At 54.2% G+C, this 16,491-nt stretch overlaps 1 protein-coding gene across 7 annotated transcripts in view; it reads right to left on the bottom strand.

The window, feature by feature from the left end:
* Positions 1-16,491, bottom strand: part of PITPNM2 (phosphatidylinositol transfer protein membrane associated 2) — a 120,624-nt gene that overhangs the window by 79,248 nt on the left and 24,885 nt on the right. For 6 of the 7 annotated variants that reach the window (XR_005722926.1, XM_040250618.1, XM_040250620.1 and 3 more), the window contains exon 1: positions 5,186-5,467. The exons of the other annotated variant lie outside the window; for it this stretch is intronic. The gene's annotated coding sequence lies outside the window, so the exon portion shown is untranslated. Of the gene's footprint in view, positions 1-5,185; positions 5,468-16,491 lie in introns of those variants that run through there. 7 annotated transcript variants of the gene reach the window in all.

Genomic DNA, 16,491 nt, shown 5'->3' with positions numbered 1-16,491 from the left:
GGGAGAGGGGCTTTCCCCCCTCCCAGCTCTGTGGATGTTGCTGTGCCAAGGGGCAAGGTTAGGGCCATCATAGCACTGATGAAGTTGGTGCTTAAAGGGCTTTGCCATGGCCAAGAGCAGCATCTCTGCAACTGAAGTCCAGGGATGAGCTGCTTTAGAAATGTCTTGTGAGCTTGTTCAAAATCAAGATTCCTGGGACTTTCTTGGTGGCCCAGGGGCTGAGAATCCACCTTCCAATGCAGGGGATGCAGGTTTGATCCCTGGTCGGGTAACTAAGATCCCAAGCCGAAGAGCAATTAAGCCTGCCCACCACAACTAGAGAGTATATGTGCTGAAATGACCTGCCTGCTGCAACTAATAAGGGCCCCCTGGGGCCCCCTAGAAAGTGCTTGCTGCTCTCAACTGCCTGCAGAGATAGGTCTCATGGAGCACCCTGGCCAGGTGGCTCCGAGGAATGTGGCAGTGGCCAGGCCCAGGCAGGAGCCCTCCCACTGGCTGCCGTACTTGAGTCCTCGTGGACTGTCAGGTGGTTAGAGGAAGCACAGCTTTCCATGGCTCGGAGGCTCTTCTCCCAGGAGCACCGGGCAGTATCTCCTCCTCAGGCTGCACACGAGGCAGCCCTGCCTGCTAAATGACCACCCGGGGACTTCCCTGGGGTCCAGCGGTTAAGACTCCATGCTTCCAATTTAGGGGGCGTGGGTTCAATCCTTGGTCAGGGAACTAGGATCCCACATGCTGGGCAGCACTGCCAAAAAGTAAATTTTTTTTTTTTAAGACAACAACAACAAACAGGACCAACTGGTTCTTTGTCCAGGACCAGTAGGGGGTACACCCCTAAGGGCTCAGCATCGAAAAGGCCTTTCATGCACCCAGCCCACATTGGCTGTGGGGAAAGAAGCAGCCCAAGAATGTGATGACTCCTGCCGGTGCTTTGCAGAAGGAACATCACCTTGTCACCAGTGAGGTCTCTCCACAGCTGCAAAGGGAGGGGAGCAGGTGGAAGGGAGCAGGGGCCAGTGCGGAGAGGAAGGGGGACTCTTCCCTGACCCTGGAGCTGCCCAGCCCAGCCCAGCTTGGCTCTGGGGTACTCAAGAGAACCCCTCTGGGTCTCTGCCAATTTCCCCAACTTCTGGGCCTGACCTGGAATCCCCAGTGCATAGGCTGCTGCCCAGGAAGGCAGAGGGCTACAAGCAGCTTCAAGCCGCCCTCTTACCCCCAGGCGGAAGCGGCCAGGAGGTGATTCAAGCATATTCTACTCCCTGCTCTCTTTCTGGGTCTGGGGAGGCCCCTCCTTGGCACTGTGGCCACATCCGGCTCCAGCAATGAGACACACTCCCTGTGCCTTGGTTTCTCCACCAGCGACACTGCTGGGGCCCTGTGCCCTCAGCTGGCTGGCGAGGCCCAGGCCTCATCTTCTAAGCTGCAGGCAGCTGAGTGACCACACCTCTGACGGAAGCTCCCGCTGGCCACGGCACAGCACTGGCTCTCCAAACATTTGGAAACATGTAAAGCAGCAGCTGACCTGGCCCCGATCCTCGGATGACCTTTGGTACAGAGTGGCTATTTGAAACTAATCCTTTTCTTGAGTCCTGCCCTGGAGGAGAGTCCTATAAAGCAATCACTGGCATCATCTCGCTCCTTCTATCCTCCCGTTCTCACCCAGCGCCCCTGGCACGAGGATCGCCCTTGTTCTGCACAGAACACAACTCAGGCTGGCGGCACTGAGTGACTTCCGCCAGGCCTCACAGCCAGGACTCAACGCCGGGTCCACGTGGCTAACGACTTCTGCTCCTCCTGTCTCCCCAGGGCAGCCCCCACCTCCCAGTCTCCCCATCCAGGAACCTGGAGTCCCAAGGTAGGACTTTAGCCATGCAGTTCGCAGGGGCCCAGTGGGCAAAGGAAACCAGGCAGCTGGCGTGCGTTCTGAATTCCCCGTTCCCGGTTCCTTGTCTGCGCAGCCTGCTGCGGCTCTGACAAAGCCCAGTCACAGCCGCAGGCAGTGATAATGGTGTGTCCACGCCTCGAAAGCTGTGAAGTGCCTGACAAGGGCACGGGGCGACAGGCAGAGCAAAGTGCCGGCCAAGAGTGCGAGGCTCTGCACATACATCCCTGGTCCTTCCTGCCTCCCAAGGGCACCGTCCTTAATCCTGTTGTGCAGACCAGGAAACTGAGGCTCAGAGAGGCCAAGGGGGACCTCCCAGGGCTCACACCTGGGCTGATGGCAGAGAGTGGACAGGACAGGGGCTTGGTCTGGCTTTCACCTCGGCGTTCCCCCAGTGGGCGGTGGGCACCTGACGGTGTGAGATGGCCCCGAACCAGCCCCAAACTCCCGCTCTGTGCTGCCTTCTGTCCTCCCTGTGACCCCCAGAGAGGTGAGGAAGACCTGATGAGAAATGATCCTCTTGCAGCAAGGTGGGGAACCTGGAACAGAACTCGCTGGGGGTGCTGGCTTGGGTACCACCACGCTCACATTGGAGGTTGGGGTAGCCTGGGGGCAGCAGAGCCGGAACTCCCAGCAAGCATGCCAAGATTTACTGAAAGGGGTTCTCTTGAGCCAAGGGTTCAGTGGAAGGCCACAAGGCTGACAGCACGGGAAGGGAGGCTGCAGCTTGGACCCAAACGAAACCAGCATCCGGGCAAGAAACCATCAACTTCATCCAGGCCTGGGGCAAGCAGCAGGCTCCATCCTCTGGAAGGAAAGACTCAGGCCCCGGGGAAGGCCTAGCCCAGCCCAGAGAGGGAGCTGGGGAGGAGCTCAACCTCGGAAGCCCTCGAGTCCAGGGAGAGCCCTGTCTCGAGAGAGTCTGGCCTGGCCACGACCTGAAAGCTCCCCCACCATAGCTCCCTCTCCCCCGCAGGCTGGCCAGCCGTTGGCTTTGTTCATGTGGCTTCTTAAGGTACAAACCCTCCTCTGTTATGTCACTATTCTGTCCAGTTTTAGAGAAAAGCTCTCAAACACTGTTTTTTTTTTTTTTTTTTTTTTTTTTTTATCTCTAACTTACCAAAAAGTTGCAAATATAACATAAGAACTCTTAGATTCTCTCTACCCAGAATCACTGTTTAAATCATCTGCTTTACCACTGGTGCACTCTCTCTCTGCATATCTATATGCATATATCTACATACTCCAAACGCTTACAGTCTTTTCTGAGCCATCAGAGAGTATGATACCAGGATATCTAAATGCATGATAACAACCCTCCGATGCCAATTCTTGGGATTCACTACCACGCACCCTCACATTCCTCTCCTCCTGGCTGAGGTACGTAAAGTGGGTGGTGCTCTCTCCAGGTTACAGATGAGGAAACTGAGGCACAGTGTCTTGGGGTACATGGCCCTCCTTCTACACCAAGCCACCCACACCTAAGGTCTCATAAAACACACACACCCACTCTGCAGACTTCTGGATGACAAGACGATGTCTTAACTCTTCTTTTTTCCCAAAGAACGTTTCATGTGGCTCTCATTTATTTATATTTGGCCTGGCACACAGGATCTTCGTTCCCTGACCAAGAATCAAACCCATGGCCCCCTGCAGTGGAAGCACGGAGTCTTAACCACTGGACCACCAGGAAAGTCCCTACCTTAAGTTTTACAAGAACGTGAGCCAGGCTGCCCCCACAGCACAATAGAGAGCAGATCAGCATCCAGAGAATCAAGATTCTCTACAGAGCAGAGGGAGGAGTGATGGGCGGTGGGTGAGTAAGGGGCTCCCCACTCCACACTATGGCGCCTCCTCCTTCAGGGCCTGCCCTCTGCTTCTTTCTTTTTCTCTCCTTAGACATCTGGGATGGAGGGCCTCCTCCCTGGGGGGCAAGGACTGGGTCTTCCCTTCATCCTAAAGCCCAGAGGCAGGGGGCCCCATGCAGAGCAGGCTGCATGTGTAACTGATGGATGAATGAATGAGTCAAAGAGCTGAGTTCTGGCTCTGCCATAGGGTGGGCTACCCAACTGCTCTGAAACTCAGTTTACGCTTTTGCTCAGTCGTTTAGTCCTGTCTGACTCTTTGCGACCCTATGGACTATAGCCCACCAGGCTCCTCTGTCCATGGGCTTTCTCAGGCAAGAATACTGGAGCAGGTTGCCATTTCCTACTCCAGGGGATCTTCCTGGCCCTTGTGTTGAGACTCAGTTTGCTCTCCTGTAAAACGGGACAACACCAATCACTTCTACAGTGGTTGCAAATTGTTACATTAGATGAGATTTATGAAGGTGCCTGTGAGGTGGGTGCTACTATCCCAGCTCAGAGTTTGCTGAACCAGACAATGGGGAGAGGCGGAAAGCAGAGCTGAAGATGCCTAAGTACAAACAATGGGGGGAAGGCACACACACACACACTTGCACACATGCATGCACACACGGCCTCACAGCTCAGCACCTCTTAAGCTTAGCACTCTCTCTCTTTGACAGCCCCTCTTCCTTTCAGCTTGAGACCCTCAGCAGCCCAATCTGAAAAGCTGGCACCTGGGGCTTCCACTGAAGACACAAATATACTAATGTCTATAACAACACACCTAACAACATAGCAAAGCCTGGGGCGACGTGGAAAAGAGGAACGGTAAGAGAGGGGGGCAGAGATTTCCAGAAGTGGACACAAATGGTCTGTCTCACTCACATAAGATGCAGAGCTAAAAAGCAATGCACAAAAAGGACAGCTGTGCGATCTTATCAATACTGGGAACTGTTTATGGGAGCTCATGTTATCAAGGGCAGAATGCCAGCTGGTACGTGCACCCCTGATGGAAGCAGGGAAAACGGTATCCGTGTGTGTGTGTGTGAGTGTACATGTGTGTGTCTGCATGTGTGTGTGTGTGTATGTTCAGGCACATTGCAAAGCAGACCGAGAGAGTTGAATGTTCATGAGCTTCTGTTCTCCTGCACAGTTTCTTAAGCCATTTGTGTAAAAAGATGAACTGCCACCACTAAGATTTTCTTAGTCTCAGCCTCTCAGGTGGTCGTGGTCCCAAGTCCTAGAACCCTGGATGTTGAGCCAGGACTGCCTGTCCTGCCTGACACAGCCTGGGTAGGGGGGACGCCAGCGCACGGGGCAAGACAAACCAAACTTTCCCCGCAGAGATCTTCCTGTGGGCTTCCTGAGCCTCTGTCCGAACCACCAGGCTTCCCACCGAGCCCTCCCCTGCATCCCAGGGCTCCCGTCGAATTAAAGAAGAGAGAGAGCCACTCACCGCCTGAAAGCCAGCCAACACGGCCACTATTCCACTTTTCCTGGAGTGAGCTTTCCACACTTGGGGAGGCTGGAGCCACCGGCAGCCAAAAGGCTCCCACCTCTCCGACCTGCTCTCACACCCTCTGCGGCTCTTTACGAGGCTTTCAAGTAAGGCACCGGTTTGTGAGGTTGCTCGGAGAGAGGAGGCCGGCTCCTTGTGCTGGAGGACAGGAGAGGGAGGGGGGAGGCTGGCACGGAGCACTCAGGATTCACTCTGGATGAAAGCCGGCGGGTTGGCGGAGCCGTGCTTCCCTCCCGCCCCACACCACCCCCCCGCAAGCCAGCCCTGCGCTGCCATCCTTCCGACTTGCTGGCGTGCTGATTAAACACAAACGTGGATCGCCCAAGCATTGCCCCCCCAACCCTGGATGCCCGTGAAAGACACCCCTCCTTGAGGGGAGGCTGAGTAACCCCAGGAGCCGCAACCTCCTGTGGGTTCTGAGAGCCGAGCTGAGAAGAGGGTGCCGCCACTCACGGGGCTGACCTTTCCCGTGTCACATCAGATTTTCCGTTCGCCAGCAAACCCAACCCAACCCAACCAGCACACGGCCTCCCCACCCCATCTCACGACTCGTAAAGCCATCAGAATTTACAGCAAACCAGCCAGAATCCAGACGCAGCTAATGTCATTAAGAAGCCTGCACAGCGCCCAGATGCCGGCAGGGGCTCAGTGACAGACGCCAGCCTTGAAGCGAAGGGAAAGCAAGACACAGCACAGACGCCGCAGGCACAAAAGCCTTCTTCTCATCCTGCCCCACAGGAACCGATCTGATTATCAAAGGGAAACACGGAGGACTCAGAGGTTACGGCGGCTTTAGTGAAACAGGGCTTCGGGAGCAAACACAGTTTAGAGAGACCCGACCACAGACCCAGCCTGCAGTGGGAGGCCGGTGAGCCCTGCCTCGGGCTGTCTGTTTTTGAACGTGGTCTGCCAGAGATAATGCTGAAAACAAGCACATAATCCAAGGAACTGCCTGACTCTGAGACACATACCTGAGTGTCTAGGCGCCCTGCCATCTCAGCCCCCAAGGTAGGGACCACGATCACGGCTGACTGTTATTTCCTCTGATACCTGCATCAAACTTTCAAGCCTCCCTCTGAGTCACTGGCATTCACTTTCTATTTAAAGATCACACAGGGCTTCCTCTTAAGCACCATTCAAACCCGTGGCTTCTAAGAACTGGGTGTTAAATCTGTTTTCTTCAGGCCTCACTTTCCATCAACAGAGATGTTCTCCTTGACAGTGAGGGGTTCCTTTTTTCCATCATCCACTGCCAGGAGGCAGCGGTAACCAGAGGGGCATGGATCCCAAGACCACCCCTGGGACAGGCAGCAGATGGAGTAATCTCACCAATTCCTTTCTGGAGAGCTAGGAGAAGCTGTCCTGAATGCCATGGCTGAAAACGGGGTAGACACAACAGAAAACCTCAACCCACTGGGCAGCGGTCTTAGGATTCTGTCTGAGCCACACTCTACTGAGTGTGGTCCCAGACACACAGTGGTACTGCCCGGGACAGCCAGACAGCTAGGACCCTCCCTCTGCCTGGATCAGCCTGACTACACCATCTTCTGGGAAATCCCTGGTTACGGGGACAAAACATTTCCCCCACCAAACTCCGTTTCCAGGTGAGAAAGGATTAGATAAAGAAATCAGTACCAAACCATCACCACTTGGGAGCCCCGTCCCATCTGGGGTGCACGTGCATGCCCCCAAATTCCCTCTCCCTCCCCTTGTGGTCAGACCACAGTCCAGGAAAGCAGACTGTTCACGCTGTGTAGCGATGAGGCTGAAAAATGGAAGAGCAACGACCACAGACCCAAGCACCAGGCGTGGGAGCGGGCCACTTAGAGCCGCCCTGGACGAAAGACCCCACACGCGCCCAAACTCTGCTGTGCGCCCTCCAGCTCCAAGTCGGCCGTGCCTCGCCCTCCCTCTCCCCCTCCATCCCAGCGACTCCAGGGAAAACAAGCAGCCCACGTGACCAGGACAGAGCCTGCCTTGCTAATAAACCTGTCCTAAGGCTCTGACAGTTTTAGCAGAACATTACCTTTCAGGAAGAAAATGTAAGGACCGGGAAGAGGGGAGAGAAAGTGTCAGAGCCGGAAGCCACATGCCACAGGAGCCGGCTGGGGGCTGGTCCTGCGGCCTCCCATGTCTGCGGAGGATCCCTGAGCTCCCCATGCTGACGGCCTCAGGGAGCCACCCCCGGCACACAGCCCTGCCGGCAACCCATGCCTGGAGACGGCAGGGCGCCTCAGGGATCAGGGACGGACGGACGGATGGACCGATGGATGGATGGATGGATGGAGGTGCCGTGAGCCTGGCGGGGACGGAGGAGGAAGGGAGGCCAAGAGGAAGGGGTGGGGAGAGAGGAGAGAGAGGGAGGGAAGAGGAAGAATTGATTCTCTCTCCTCCACTGGGACCACTGAGCTAAGTTGCCATGGAGAAAGGGGAGCCGCTGGCAGAGCCCGAGGCGGGCGGAGGAACCTTATGCCGGAGGGAAGGCGTCAGCTCGGAGCCAATCCCCACACTTCTGGTGCGGCCTCCCCCAAACCAGGCCTTCTGGGCCGAGGCGGCCGGGCTGGGAAGGGAACTGGCCCGACTCAGTGGGGCAGACAGCAGCTCTCTGCCTGCTGGGAGGAGATGGGGGTGAGGGGACAGGAAGCTCTCAGGGCTTCCTTGCCTGGTTCACTGCGCTCCATCACCCCGAGATGAGCCGCGCCCCTCTTCTCATGCCCAGGCCGCCAGCCCAGCTAAACTCCCTGGGGACTGAGGGGCCCAAAGCCCCTCCCGACGTCCTGGGTACCACCTGGGGCCCTGGTGTTGGAGGAGGCATTTCTGACCTCCACCTGTCTCCTCGTCTTTAAAAATCAGCGTCGCCAGACCTTAAGGTGCATTTCCCCATGAGTTTCAGTCATATTTTCCAACCTCAAGTGGGATGAGGGGACATTCAACTAAGAGAGGACCTCGACACCTGGAGCCTCTTTTGCAGGAAGTGCAGGAAAGATGAAGGCACTCCGGGGTGCCAGGTGGATGACCCTCCCATGTAGACACCCCTCCCAGGTGGACGGCCTTCCAGGGTGGACAACCCTCCGGGTGGACAATCCTCCCAGGTGGATGCCTCTCCAGGGTGGACAGCCCTCGCAGGCTCTGCCTCCCTGCCGTCTCCCACCCTGGGCTGCTCCCACTGGCCTCTGCCAGCCCCGCTGCTACTCCAGTCCACAACCCAGCCCCAGCTCTGGTCTTTGCTGCTGGCCCCACACTCACTCCACGCTGTAGAGATGGGGACAGAGAGAGCACCGGGAGGCCTGGGCTGGGGTCTCAGCCTCTCCTCTTGGAGATGGCACGACAGGGGCACATCCAGGCCCATCTCTGGGCCTCCAGTCCTCACCACAAGCGGACACAACCCCACCATCCTCCCAACTGGAACTCCAGGGCAGTTAGACACCAAGACAGCAGGGGCAGGGGAAGGTGCGTATACACGAGCTTAGGAACATTGTGCCCTTGAGGGGAATGGAAACTTGTTGGGCACACCCCCTACACTTCCCACCTCCCCTTGCTGCCCAGGGCCAGGACTGAGGCCCTGGAGAGACTGAAGGCAACGCAGAGGCCTTGCACCATCTGACGCACACAGACCTCAGGGTGGCCCCAGCTGGGTTCCGGTCTCTGAAGGCTGCGATCTGGGAAACATTTCCTCTCCACCATTTTCTTCTGGCTTCCCCCTCATGCTTTATTATGAAAACGTTCACACACACAACAAAGTTGAACACATTTCCTAATAAACATTACATACGTGCACCATTGAGATTCTACCATTTCCTTACTTGTGTTTAATGTGGCAAAACACCCTTAAAATTTACCATTTTTAAAAAGATTTTTTTAAAATGTGGACCATTTTTTAAAATCTTTATTGAATTTGTTATATCACTTCTGTTTTGTGGTTTTGTGGTGTTTTTTTTTTTTTTTTGGCTGAGAGGCATGCAGGACCTTAGCAAACCACCTCCACTGGAAGGTGAAGTCCTAGCCACCCGTGGCGGTGGTGGTTTACTTGCTAAACTGTGTCTGACTCTTTGAGACCCCATGGACTGTAGCCCACTGGGTTCCTCTGTCCATGGGATTCTCCAGGCAAGAATACTGGAGTGGGTTGACATTTCCTTCTTCCTGACCCAGGGACTGAACCCTCATCTTCTGCATTGCAGGCTGATTCTCTACCGCTGAGTCACCAGAAAAGCCCCGTCGTCCCTGAACCACCAGGGAAGTCCCATTCTTACTATTTCAAAGCCCACAGGTCAGACGCATGGAGTGCCACAATCCCCTCTCATTCCAGAACGTTTTCATCGCCCACCCCCTCCTCCAGCCCCCGGCAACCACCAGGCTGCTCTGGGTCTCTGTGGGTTCACCTGCTCTGGACACTTCGGATCAATGGGAGCGTCCGCGCCGTGGCCCTTCCTGTGCGGCCTCTTTCACTCTGCATCGGGTGCTCGAGGGTCGTCCACTCGGTAGCACGTGTCCGTGCTTCACTCCTCTTTACGGCTGAATCACAGCATTGGAGTCACTGGATATGTGGGTTGCTTCCAGCCTTTGGCTATGGGTCTCTCGCTTTTAGAATGAGTTTTTCAGAGCCCAGTGATGTTTCCTGAAGCCTCTCCTATGGGATTTGGTCTCAAAAGGAGGCCCCAGATGGAAATGTCAATGCTTGCTCAGCCTTTTCATTAAAGCATTGCTCCCCACTGGGTAATGGAGCCTGAGTGGGGGAGCTCCACCGGGCCCTGAGGCAGGGGGGCCAGACACGTGTGTGGCCAGCTAGTGGCTCTGGGTCACCTCTGTCCCAGGAAGCGGCCCTCTGGGCAACAGGACCCACGTGCACACCATCCCCACATCCACCCAATGCCCCCAGGTTTGAGTACTCTCTTACACTCAGTGGCTGCCTGACTAGTGAGTCATTTTCCCTTCTCTGAGCCTCAGCTTCTCCATCTGTAAAATGAGGGGCAAACAGTCTCCACCTTGAGGGGGTGCTCTGGAGATGAGACTGGTGTTGTTTCATGGAACTTTCTGGGATGACGGACGTGTTCTATGCCTGGGCCACCACTAGCCCAGGGGCTACTGAGCCCCTGGAAGGTGAACAGTGTGACTGGACAATGCAATTTTTAATTCTATTTCACTTTAATTTAAACTTGAAATAAAGGGACTTCCCGGGGGTTTAGTGGCTAAGACACTGAGATCCCAATGCAGGCAGCTTGGGTTCAATCCCTGGTCCAGGAACTAGATCTCACATGCCACAGTGAAAGATCTGGTACAGCCAAATAAATAATGCTTTAAAAAATTAAATTGAAATTAAGAAGTCACATGGGGCTACTGATGATCGCTCTGGACAGAGCAGCTCTAAGGTCTTAACAGGCTAGGAACACAGGACACACTGTCCAGGCCCAGCACACAGCTCCTCCGTCTTCTCCTCTATCCCTTCCCCTCCCTACTTACCCCACGGTGTCTGGGCAGTGGAGCGAACCTCTGTTTGCAGCCTGGCCCCCCACGCTCCCTCTAAAAGGACAGAAGGTGGGCAGTCGGGCTCTCGGGGAACACAACAGGCATCAGCTGGGGAGTGGGCATGGTGGACTCCATAATGACGTAGGGCCCTGAACCACTGACCTCTCCTCCTGCCCCCTCTGGCCCCAGACACCTATTCTAGAACCCCATCTCCTGCCGTTTCCCCCAGCAACTCCTGAGGTCATCCCTGGAATGTCCGGGCAGGAGTTGGAGGATTGAAACAGACCCTCCTGGCACTCCTAAAGTAGCAGCAGGGACCCCCGTGGGGATGGACAGGGGGTCCGTGATCTCTGGCTGGGCTATCTTGGCTTTTCAGGGACACCTTCCCACGTGCATGAGGCTGTTCTCACAGGCTTGTGCCCTGGCACCGGGGCTGGACTAGAGTCCAGACCAGATTCCAGGTCGACCTTCTCACTCTGCAGATGCTGAAACCCAGACGCCGCTGCAGGAACACAAGGCAAGGTGGGGATGTAGGGAGGGGGGGATATAGGGAGGGGGGCAATGGGGCTGAAGTCCAGGCCCCCGACTCCTCCCGGCCTGGCCTGCATGGGCCTCCTGAGAGGCAGGAGACTCTGAGATGGGCCAGGGTAGGAGGGTCCCCCAAGCACTCCACCCCATGCCAGGGCAGGTCAAGGGCCCAGGGGATAGCTGTGTGGCTTCAAAGCCAGAACAATGGGAACCAAAGCCTGGCCAAGCCACCATCCCACTCCTGCTTCCTCCCCCGACAACCCCACCAGCCCCTATAATGCCCAAGTTGGGGAGAAGTGATGTCTGGGGGGTGGCAGTGGGGACTCCAGGAACATTTAAACATAACCATAAACAACCATAACTCCGCATGTGCTGTGAGCCCACCAACAGGTACGGGTCATCTAGAGACTGCTGCCGAGGACCAGGGGCCCTGGGCAGCTCCCCCTTCACCCTGAAAAACCTCCTCTTAGGCTCCCATATGCCCCCTGCTTCTCTTAACAGGTCGGCCAGAGGGATCTCCTACAAACCTGTGCCCCACAGCGGCCTGGTCTCACCCCCACTCACAGTGAAGATCTGGAGGCCCTGCTCTTCCTGCCTCGGAGAATCTGTCCCTTGGACCCTCTGCCCAGAGCCCCTCCCCCTGCGGCCTCTGCTCTGGGCCCCTCCTCACTAAGGCTTTCCTTGACCACCCTTCTTTCTTTCTTTGCCATGCCGAGCCTCAGGTGGGATCTTAGTTCCCTGACCAGGGATCAAACCCACACCCCCTGCACTGGATTGTGGAGTCTTAACCGCTGGACTGCCAGGGAAGTCCTTCCACTTTATTTCAAACTTCACCCCAACCCCAGCACTCCCTTGACTTTCCCCTTTACTTCATAGCTTTGATCCTTATCTAAAATACTATGTAGTTTACTTTCTTCTTCTGTTATTTTTAAAATTGTAGAAAATACACACAACATCAAGCTTACCGTCTCAATCTTTTCAAATGTATAGTTCTGTGGCATTAAGTACCTTCGTACTGTGGTACAACCATCAACCCCATCCATCTCCAGAACTTCTTCATCTTGTAAAACTGAAACCCTGTCCCCACTGAACACCAACTCCTGGTTCCCGCCCCCCCATGCCCCCTGGCACCCACCACTCTACTTTGCTTTAGGCACGTCACAGATGTAGAATCACACAGTTGCTATCCTTTTGTATCTGGCTTATTTCACTCAGCTTCCCTGGTGGCTTAGATGGTAAAGCATCTGCCTGCAGTGCGGGACACCCAGGTTCAATCCCTGGATCAGGAAGATACTCTGGAGAAGGAAATGGCAACCCACTCCAGTACTCTTGCCTGGAAAATTCCATGGACAGAGGAGCCTGCTAGGCTACAGCCCATGAGGTCACAAAGAGTTGGACATAACTGACCGACTTCCCTTTCTTTCTTTCTTTCCTTTATTTTACTCAGAGTAACATGTTTTAGGTTCATCCATGGTGTGACACGTTCTTTTTTTAAAAAAAACTGTCTTTCCCACTGGAATGTGGCATGAGTAGTAAAGAACCGATTTGCCAGTGCAGGAGATGTAAGAGATGGGGGTTTGATCCCTGGGTTGGGAAGATCCCCTGGAGGAGGGCTTGGTCAATCACTCCAGTATTTGCCTGGAGAATCCCCATGGACAGAGGAGCCTGGTGGGCTAAAGTCCTTGGGGTCACAAAGAGTTGGACACGACTGAAAGGGCTTGATAAATATGCCCACTAGAGTAGAGGCTCCAGGGGGCAAAGATTTTGATTGGGTTGTATTCACTGCTATCTCCCCACGGCCTAGAAGAGTACCTGGCACCCAGCAGGCAGTGAACACAGTTTTGGAATGAATGAATGAGCACCTGAGTGAATGAATGAAGACTCTGTAGTACCCTACCCTACAGGGCTGGGTCTGCCCCTCCCCGCATCGTGAACCAACTCCCAGGATGATAGCCCCACCCCATGGCTTTAGACTCCTGCTCTGGAGTCCCAGGCCCACTGTTCCAAGGGGTGAACACACTCAGCATGCACAAAATCACCTATTTGATGGTGGGCTTTCCCCCTAGACATGGTGCACCTATGGGGAGATTATGACAGGGACAGACAGATGCCCAGCTGTGGACATGGCGATGTGCCCTGGAGCCTCACACTGGCCTTGAGGGCAGGGAGGAGGGACAGAGTGAGTGAGGGCCTGGAATACACAGCGAGGAGGCCGCGCACATTGGGCTTCGGGTGACCTGGAGTTCGCTGTGGACCCAGCCCCTGCTCGGAGCACAGATCACACCCCGGTGGTCCCTTGTCTTCCACCTTTTCCACATCCTGCCTGGCTTCTTACAGCCTCCTGAGAACTCGTTTTACTCCTGTTTCGGGGTTAGACGAGCTCACAAAATCAAATTCATGTATAAGGAGGCCCTTTCCGCACGTGCAGCGAGCCTGAAGGGTCACCAGTGCTCCAGCCAGGCTGGCTGGCTCTGGGGGATGTGGGGACCTTAGCCCTTGCCAGGCTTAGGCGGGAGGTGTCCACCTCTCGGGCAGTGGCCAGGGGCCTACGGCAAGGCTCAGCACCCAGCCAGAACCTCAACCCATGGGGGTGGAAGACAGTCACCCCAAAAGAGCCCAGATCACTCCAGAGAGCCCCTCCCTGCACCAAGAAAACAGACTGAGACAGTGGAAAAACAGCTGTACCTTTAAATTATTTGGCTCGCAGATATGAAAAACATTTGCCTGTTGAAGCTATTTGCATGTTTGGTTATTTTTAGGGTCAACCGAAGTTGCCTCCCTTGGAACCAAATGAAGCCCAGGAGGCACGTAGTCTTCTTTCCCAGATGGGGGTCCCAGACCTGCATCCCTGGGAACTGGGGCTTGAGTGTGAGAGCCCTGGGGGTCGAGGACAGCAGGGGCCCCCCAGCACCACCCAAACACACACACCGGGGGAGCCAGGACAAGTCTGCCGGGACCTTTAAGGAGATGTTCGCTGCTGACAGCGTGGCCGCCCACCTGGGTCCAGAAAGAGACCCTGTCTCCTTCGGGGAGCAGGCTTTGAAGAGAAGGAAGCTGGAGGCCCTGTCTCCCACCAGGCCTGGCTAATGGGAATATTTTGCTGACATATTTCTAGAACAAACGGCAATTACAGCAGATTTGCTCTTCCACTCCCCCTCCCCAAAACAGGAATAAATCAGCTTGACCAATTTCCCAGCTAATGATTTCCTCCATTAAATTAAAAAGAAGAAGAAAATGTTTTTTTTTTTTTAAATAGATTACCAGCCCTGTGCTTTTGGAGACCATGTGACCTGTCAGTTCCTCTTAAGCCCTGATACATCAAAGTCCCTTCATTAATTTTTAATAAATAAAACAGTCATAGTCTAAGAAGCACTCCTCCTCCACCTGCTCCCAATCAGCCTGGCACACAAGGGTCAGCTCCCAGGTTGGCCATGGGAAGCCAGCTCATTCAGGCCAAAGATAATCTGAGAATCAGTGCATGAGATCCATTTCACAGATGGGAAAAATAAGGCTCAGATGAGAAGCACCTAAACACATGGCCCACAGAGGACTAAATGTGAGTTGAGGGTCTTGATTTCAAGGTGTGCCCATTTGTTGTTGTTCAGTCCCTAAACTGTGTTCGACTCTGCGATCCCATGGACTGTAGCATGCCAGGCTCCTCTGTTCTCCACTATCTCCCAGACTTTGCTCAAACTCATGTTAATTGAGCTGATGATGCTATCTAACTATCTCATCCTTTGCTGCACCCCTCTCCTTTTGCCTTCAATCTTTTCCAGCATCGGGGTTTTATCCAATGAGTCAGCTCTTCACATCAAGTGGCCAAAGTATTGGAGCTTCAGTTTCAGCAACAGTCATTCCTAGTGAATATTCAGAGTTGATTTCCTTTAGGACTGACTGGTTTGATCTCCTTGCAGTCCAAGGGACTCTCAGGAGTATTCTCCAGCACCACAATTCAAAAGTATTAATTCTTCGGTGCTTAGCCTTCTTTATAGTCAAATTCTCACATCCACACATGACTACTAGAAAAATGCAAACAGGTGAAGCCAGGAGCTAAGGAGCCCAGCCTTTAGGTGTAAGGATGACATGAGTTACTTTACCGGGGACCTGGGACTCTCTTCCTCTTGTTGCTCTGCAGCTCCTGGGACAGAGGCCCGCAAGCATCACATGTATTTCTAAAAAGTTCACCTCCCCCCCACAACAGCAGGGGTGAACCTTGGAAGCATTGTGCTAAGGGAAAGAAGGCAGACGCCACAAGACAAATACTGTATGATCCCACTCGTATGAGGTGCCTAGAGTCAGCAGATCCTTAGGGACCGAAGGTAGAAAGGTGAGTATGGGAGAGTGGTGGGAGTTAAGTGTTTAATGGGGACAGAGTTTCTCTTTGGGGAAAGAAAAGAGCTCTGGAGATGGTGCTGTTGATGGTGACCCAACAACTTGAATACAATTAATGCCACTGAACTTAAAAATGGATAAAGTGGTCAATCTTATGAGTATTTTGTGCTTAGTCACTCAGTCATATCTGACTCTTTGTGACCCCATGGACTGTAGCCTGCCAGGCACCTCTGTCCATGGAATTCTCCAGGCAAGAATACTCCAAGTGGGCAGCCATTCCCTTCTCCACGGGATCTTCCCAACCCAGGGACTGAACACAGGTCTCCCACATTGCAGGCAGATTCTTTACTGTCTGAGCCACCAGGGAGAGTGGACTTGTTTTTTTCCTTTTTATATCTTTTCAATGTGATAAAACAAAAGTCCACTCTCCAAAATGCTATTTGAAGACACAGGAAGGGGGACTTCCATGGTGGCCCAGGGGCTAAGATTCCGTACTCTCAATGCAGGGGGGTCCACGTTCAATCCCTGGTCAGCACACTACATCCCGCATGCCGCAACTAAGACCCGACACAGACAAATAAATTTTTTTTTAATAAATTAAAAAAAATACAGGAGGGCCTAACAACTACACAGTGACCAAGTCAGCACCCTCTGTGGCCTGCTGCGAGCCAGACATCAATTCCTGAAGTACAGCCGGGGAGCTCACAGGCCCCTCCAGTCATGTAGAAATGCCACGGACCTTCAGAGAAAAGCTCCTTGTGTCAGCCAGCGTCACCGAGACAGGATTCCGTGTCCCTGATGGCCTATCAGAGGCCAAAAGGGAGGCAGAGGCTAAGAAGAGCCAGGAGATACCCTCCCTGAAAGATGCCCCAGGGCCTTTGGACATGCTGTGCCCTCTGCGAGGAAAGCATTTTCCAAGA

Source organism: Oryx dammah, unplaced genomic scaffold (genome assembly GCF_014754425.2).
Source record: "Oryx dammah isolate SB20612 unplaced genomic scaffold, SCBI_Odam_1.1 HiC_scaffold_12, whole genome shotgun sequence".
Classification (NCBI taxonomy): domain Eukaryota; kingdom Metazoa; phylum Chordata; class Mammalia; order Artiodactyla; family Bovidae; genus Oryx; species Oryx dammah.
The sequence above is the reverse complement of the archived record's forward strand: the minus strand, read 5'-3'. Positions and strand labels throughout refer to the sequence as shown.